Below are 7,875 nucleotides of genomic sequence, written 5' to 3'. Positions count from 1 at the left end.
GTCATACTGTTCCTGAAAATGTTCATCCATTCTAATCACTTTTTAAAAATACTGTATCCTAGAAAAACTAATGAATGATGTAATGAAACCACTTTTTAAAATACTGTATTATATAATTTCCAGCTGAGATTTCTTATGATTTTTGTTATTTTCTTTTTACTCTTACCAGTTGTACCATCAAAGCATAGGACTGTCCAGTAAATACTATGTAAAAATGTGAAACTTTTTTAACTTAAAACTGATTGTACCTAGTATTCTGCACCTTCTTTACAGCTTGTTTATCATCTTACAAAGGAACATGCATTTAGCGTAATACAGAATTTTGTTAAGGATATCAACACTGTTATTCTTTAAAAAAAAGAAAAAAAAGGCAAAACTCTGGCTGACTTGTCCAGTTTCTTGTCAAGTATGTCTTAAGCATAAGTTTAATTTATTTACTTTGTCAAGTGGGCTGCCAAAGAGATGATTCCCTTAGTTCTCAGCTGTACTGCTAGTTACGGAGTGTTCGAATGTAGGGAACAATTGCAAGTGGAGCCTAACTGCTGCTTTGGATTATAGGATGAGAGGCATTCCCTCTCCTAACCAGATCCACTCCAGGGCTTTATAGGGTATTACCAACTCCTCCGACTGTATCTGGAAGTGAACAGGAAATCATTGCAGAGACAAGCTCTGTTATGTTCATGCTGGTCACACTTAAAGGACAAGGGGATGTTGAGTGAAATTAAAGGAAATCTTTTTTTCAGTATGATCAAACTGGAACTCGTTGCCAGAGGAAGCTGTTGAAGCCAAGAATTTAACAAGACTCAAAATGTCATAATCAGTGTTTAAGGCCAGAAGGGATCACCAGATCATCCAGTGTGACCTCCCCTATAAGGTGATTGGATTTTTACATGGTTTTGCATGTGAACGCTATACAGAGGGAGCTGTTTAAAACATCAGTGCTGCTGTGTGTGAAAGAGCAGATGATGTTTATACAAATCTTTTTAAAGCTGGGATTTGCATCATTGTCATCTGAGCCCTTTTTCTCTAGAAATTTAACTTCACTTACTATGCTTTTTTCTTTTGTTTTTCTTTGTGCATATGGCATACCAGTGTCTCTGTGATCAGAGATATCCTGCCTCTGCCATATTAGGTCAAAAGCCTAATGGGGAGAAATTGTCTTGAGTAAATTGTACTCCATTTTGCTTATTTTGTTAGCCTTGAATTAGTAAGAAGAAATTGTTTTGGTTTTATTCTTTGCTTTACATGTTATTGATTGTTTTTAGAAGGATAGAAGTATTATGGCTGCAGTTCTTGCTTTTGAAATTATTTACTGTTTTGTGTGTGAGTGAAGAATGTATGGCATGCTAACAGAGACCAGTACTGATGGGCCAGATGGTTGGGAGGGGAGCGGAGAAATCAAGAGGAATCACCTAGATGGCAGATTGACAACCCTAAAGCAAAGGCATACGCCCCAAGGACAAGACAAAGAGTGGAGCCAGAGGAACAAGACAAGAAACAACTGCGGGTACTCCCAGTAACAACCTGATTGGGAGCAACCTTGACTAACAGCTCTGGTGTGCCATAGACTTGTATGGGAATTTATTATTATAAAAGAAGGGTATATTGACATGGGACTTTGTGTTCGTTCTGCATCAACATCGGAGTTTCGAATGCGTTCGACAGAGGCCCAGCTCCCTTCCCTCGTGTGCAGTTTCAGCTGGCCACTGGAACTAACCAAGCAACACTAAGGACTGGTAACTATAAAATCCAGCTGAAGAACCTTTTGGGATGTGTGTGTGTGAATGGAAGCATATGCTGATTTTAATGCTTAAATTGTACTTTTAATAAACGTGGAGTATTGCCTTATCCCCTTGAAAAAGATTCCATGTGTAACAGTTATTGCATAGACAAAATACCTTTTGAAGCTCGCAGGTGTTTGATATGAGAAAGGACTGACTGAAGTATTAAGCCGAGGGATGGAAAGGAGGAAGTCAGGGGATGCTGCACTGTACAGAAGCTCTGGAGACAGAGGTAGGAGGACTCATAGCTTCCAAATCTTCACTTCTTAGGCCAGCTGTTAACTCCTGGGAATGGTGTTGCGCACACTGTGCTCTCCTGAGGGGCTTTTGAGGCCACTCTTCTGCGTTCTGCAACCAGACTAAGCTCCTTTGACAATCAGGCCAAATCTGCCTTGCCCCACTTCATCAGGCAGTTGTGACAAACTGTGTGCCAGGAAGCAACTGAGAAGAGCAGAGCCTTGTTTATCCAAACCTCTCTTATGTGAACCTCCTGTTTGAAACTGGATTACGATGCCTGACATATATTGTCTGTCCCCCATTTATCTGGATAAATTCCATGACCCCCTGTTCTGCTCAGGCAAATGGGGTTTAGCGTACACCAGAAACAGGCAAGGAAGGTTCAGATGTACTTGGCAGTGGGGTTGAAACAGACAAGGGAGGGCCACATGTACTTGGCAATGGAGTTGAAGGGGTTTGATGTGGTTCAGCCTCCTCTTGCAGAGAGGTCTAGTACAGAGGCATATCTCCAATTCCATGGAATATTTTGGAGTTGCCTAAGCTCCTATGTCTTTGACACCTGGGGAGTCATTCCTTTAACCCACTCTACTAGAGCCTGATCCTAAACCCATTGCAATGAAGAGACAGACTCCCATTGGCTTTGATTCTGATCCTTACTGTGTTTTTATCCCAAATAAGAAAATTTCTTCTCGCAAACAACAATACTGTTTCTATTAACTTGGCCTGGTCCCTAGTGAGACCCAGCTCAGAAATGTAACAACCAACTGCACCATAAGCGCCAAGGCTAGAGCCCAACTGCACTGTATATCACTTACAAGATGCGGGGGGGGGGGGGGGGCAGACTGTATCATGGATTACAGTGACACTGACCAAGACTTAGGAGGGTCAGTTGAATAGAAGCTCCCAGTGCGATGCTAGCCAAGATAACTACTACCATTCTTGGATGCACAAGGAGGTGAATATCCAGCAGGCATAGAGTGGTGGCATTCTGCATATGACATCTGTGAGACCATTACTGGATACTGTCCAGGTCTGGTGTCCACATTTGAAAGGATGTTGAAAAATTGGAAGGGGTTCAGAAGAGGGCTACAAGAATGATTCAAGTTCTGAAAAACCTGCTTTACAGTAAGAGACTTAAGAAGCTCAATGTATTTAGTTTATCCAAGAGAAGGCAGACAAAGTATTCCGTGTATTCTGTGCCCAACCTGCTCATAGCGGGCACTCCACATAAGCCAGGAAGCAGTTTGAGTCAGTCACCAAGGGTTTCTTTGAGGTTTAGGGGAAACAGGGTTCAAATACCTGCTCTGCCACAGGCTTCCTCTGTGTCCTTGGGCAAGTCTTTGCCCTGGTTTCCCATCTATAAAATGGGACTAATAAGACTTCCCTTCCCTCTAGGGGTGTATAAGGATAAATACATGGACAACTGGGAGGTGCTCAGATCTTACAGTCCTGGGGCCTATATAAGTACCTAGGCTAGATGGATATCATACATAATATCAATCTTCAACAAAACTAGTGCCAGCAGCAGGAGGCTCATTACTTTTAACTCTCTTCCTGTCCTGCAATTATTAACCGTGTATATAGTGCAACAGAAATTACTTGCTGTGTGCTTTTACAAGCATCTTCGTTTGCTAAAATGGGTGCAGCCTTCTTGAACATGGAAACGCTCTGTGCAGTTTGTCTCTCTTTTTTTCAAAGAGGTCTCAGCAGGGGAGGGGAGAAAAAGGTCTTCAACAGCACTGGATTTCAAATCAAATCAAAATTCATGACTTCCAAATACAGCAGTCAAACTGTCAGCTGTCCTTAGGTGGTGGAGTGGAGGTTTCCTAGGATTGCACACTATAGTGCAAGTGAATCTGACATCATTTAATCCCTGTACACCCAGGGGCAGCTCTAGCTTTTTTGCCACCCCAGACATGGCAGTTAGGCAGCCTTTGGCATCTTGCCAGTGGGAGGTCCGTTGGTCCTGCGTCTTTGGCGTACCCACTGCTGAATTGACACCGAATCCGCGGGACCAGTGGACCTCCTGCAGGCAAGCCGCAGAAGGCTGCCTGACTGCCGCCTTCACAGCAACCAGCAGGGCGCCCCCCCACGGCTTGCCACCCCAGGCACGCACTTGGAGTGCTGGTGCCTGGAGCCACTGCTGTCTACACCATTGATCAGAGCCAAAAGACACTGCTGAGGTATTTTTCATAGATTTAAGATCTTTGTAGAATCTCTTAGAAACCTGAAATTGAAATAATTAAAAGTTGGCAGTAAGAGTCCATTTACATCATTGACACAGTAGCCATTGCCGTAGAGTCTACTGCCACCTGCTGGATTCCGTCGGTCTCCCTCTTGTCCAGGAGCGGCACCAGGGTTTTTGGCGCCCTAGGCAGGGGTCCTTCCACGCTCCCGGTCTTCGAGGCACTTCGGCAGCGGGTCCCGGAGCGAGTGAAGGACCCGCCGCAGAATTGCCGACGATGACCCAGAGCGTGGAAGGACCCCCCCCCCCGCACCGCTGAATTGCCGCCAAGGGCCCTCCCAAATCCTGGTGCCCTAGGCGACTGCCTAGGTCGCCTAAATGGAAGCGCCGGCCCTGCTCTTGTCTCACAAACACTGTGGTTTGTCTTCTATCAAAACACTTAACCTCTTCATTAGTAACTCATACTATATTCTGCACTATCACTGTATTGTGACATATATGGGCACTGTAGATCTTTAGCAACAGGAAGATTGGCAGTGATTCCACGATGTCAGTAACCTGGCTTGTGGAGTACTATCAGATTACTGGTGGATTCTCTGTAATTTGAAGACTTTAAATCATAAGTTGAGAACTTCAGGAACTCAGCCAGAGGTTATGGATTCAGGAGTAGGTGGGTGAGGTTCTGTGGCCTGCCATGTGCAGGAGGTCAGACTAGATGGTCATGATAGTCTCATCTGGCCTTAAAGTATATAAGATTAGTTTATATCTGATCACCTGAATTTAAGAAGGTAGGGACCTGAATGCATCCTACCTAAATGTGAGTACATGGTTTGATTCCAGTTCCTACAATAAAGTGGATTTTTACAAAGGGAGAGAGAATAGAATAGTTCTACAGAATGTTGCACAGCCTGCAGTGCAAATGAGACAACTGCTCTCTATAGCACAGCATATGCATTAACATATTAGCAGGCAAGATAACTTCCAGCACTCCACATCATTGAGAACTTAAAATGATCATTTTTGAATATTGCATATAATTCTCTTTACTCACTGATTAGAAATGTCCAGGTTAGAAAATAGCAAGCTGGTAGTTATCTAATTAGAACCTGCTTCAGAATCTTGCCACAGGGCTTGTAGAGCTGGCCTTTTAATTTTCCTCTACTTTGTGCTCTGAATGACTCTGAAGTTCCCTCTGCTCTTTCCCTTCATGAGTTGTGTTTCGGTGGGCTAAACGAGAAACTGCTAGCATCAGGGACCGTCAGACCACCACCCCCGCAGCTTGCCACCTCAGGCATATGCTTGGAGCACTGGTGTCTGGAGCCGCCCTTGGTCATGCTAGCTCTTCTTCCCAAGCTTTTCCTTGTCAATTACTAGACTCTGCCACTGCCTCCAAGTAGGCATGGCTGTAATTTTTTCCCAAACCAACAGGGGCCCTTGCAGTTCTAAATAGTGTCTCTCCTCTCTCCCTCTTGGTTGACTACCACACTCTGAATCTGGCCTTGGCTTCCCCTTCCTAGGAGGGACAATGTACCTCTCCCTGAGCTGCCAGCACACAGAGCCCCAGGAATCTAGGTAATCTCTCTGAGGGTTACATACACTAAAGTTTAAAGCACTGAGTGCTTAAAGTTTAAAGAGACAAGATTCCACTTTTTCAAACTGTCTAAATGCTGAATTGCTCTGTGAGCAGTACTTCAAGTCTATGATTGCTGCCTAATGGGAACTGGACTCCTTTGTTTTCCTAGAAATTCATGCCCCTCTAGGGAAGAATACGTTTTTTGTTAAACTGTTTTAATATCCACCTATCAATTCTCAATTTTTAGATGCCATACCATCTTTCTTTGAGCTGGCACCATATCCTCTTGCAGTATCTTATAACTTACCACACTGAACCTGTGAACAAAGGAAATGGTTGGAATTAGCTAGAACATCTGTATAACCCTGAAACTGCCCTATGACTTCAGAGATATGAAATAAACGGAATCTAGTTGTTGTAGCTGTAGAAAATCCTTCCGCTTTTATCTTGTGATTTGACAAGCCCTTAACTGGGTAATTTAGATGTGGATCCAGACTCTGAGCTCTCCCAGAACAAAACTTAGCACCATGTTCAAAAATCCAAATTCAGCCCAAACACTAATTGGGTCAGGTTTAGGGGGTTCTGATTTGGAGATGGGCTTGTGTCTATAAAATTAACCCTTTTCAACAAACAACCTAAATAAATGCTTCCCTGTCTCTAGATATTTTTCAGCAGGCAAATACATTACCCTTAGGCAAGTCAATAAGGATATTTTTCATTTGCTTTCTTTGCGCCCTCTTGAAAAGCCAGACAGAAGAATCCAGGCTTTTCATGTAGCACAACTTATATTTTACTATAAAAATATGTGAAGTTCAGTAATAAAGTTAAATGGCAACATCTCTCTGCAGTTCAAGTTGGACTTTGACTTCATAAATGCAGCTGGTGATAGTGGCAGTAAGCCTCTGTCTTCTGGTTCCTTTCCAAGAAAACATGCCATTTTGCTGGCCTTCATTATGGCCACTGCTGGTGTGTTGGGATCGTCTAGTTTTTCTCTTTTGTTTCCCCATGCTTGGTCCTCAGAAGAGCTCAAGTGAAAATGAAAACAGCATTAATCTATACACACCAAACAAAAACTTGACCTTACAGTGTGTGCTCAAAGGTAGATACTGAATTGGAATGTCTGAAAGAAAGTGTGACATTTCCCCAGATGCACCTGGACTGTGGAACCACTGTGTCCCTTTAAACTCTCCTGCCCAGGCTGTCTCATACACTGCTATGCCAGTGACAGCAAACTCCTCCAGCTCTGTTCAGATGCAGAGACACACCCAGCAAAGTTACATGAAGGCTCTCACAACCTCTCATAAACTGCATACAGGAGACCTCAATAAATTCCCCCGGCCCCAGCTTACACCCGGAAATGTGCATCTTGCATGCCTCAAGACCTTCTTGAGCAATGCAAGCTCATTAATTAGTTTGCTACTCTATCAAAGGGCATTGCACATGCACCAGCCTCCGTAATCTGAGCAGATCCCTAAGCACTTTAGACAACTCACTTGTCAACTGTCTGAAATGGACCACTCTCCTTACCAATTCAAAAGTTATCTTTCCTCCCCTGGTATCCTGCTGTTAAGTGAAGTGTCTCCTTAGACTGACCTCACACTTTGTAAGGCAACTCCCATCCTTTCATGTATTTATACCTGCTCCTGTATTTTCCACTTCATGCATCTGATGAAGTGGGTTCTAGCCCACGAAAGCTTATGCCCAAATAAATTTGTTAATCTCTAAGCTGTCACAAGGACTTCTTCTTGTTTTTGCAGATACAGACTAACACGGCTACCACTATGAAACCTGTCACGGGTTTAGATTAAACATCAAAATAAGCACATAAGTTGTTGACCATCCTTCATTGTGAATTGCATATTTTTGCTTGCACCATTTGTCTACGCGAGGTTTGGCATTTAAGGCCTCTGTGTTTCCAGTTTCTTTGTCTTCTCTGAGGGATTAGATGGGGGTGGCCAAACTGTGGCTCACAAGCCACATCAGGCTCTTTTACCATTAATGTGCAGCTCTCAGAGACCCCATACTCGCCCCCATTGGGGGGGGGGAGCTCAGGACCTCTGCCTTGCAGCGGGATGGTGCAGTAGGGGCATCTGCCCAGC

This window comes from Gopherus evgoodei, chromosome 9 (assembly GCF_007399415.2).
Source record: "Gopherus evgoodei ecotype Sinaloan lineage chromosome 9, rGopEvg1_v1.p, whole genome shotgun sequence".
NCBI lineage: Eukaryota > Metazoa > Chordata > Testudines > Testudinidae > Gopherus > Gopherus evgoodei.
The sequence above is the reverse complement of the archived record's forward strand: the minus strand, read 5'-3'. Positions refer to the sequence as shown.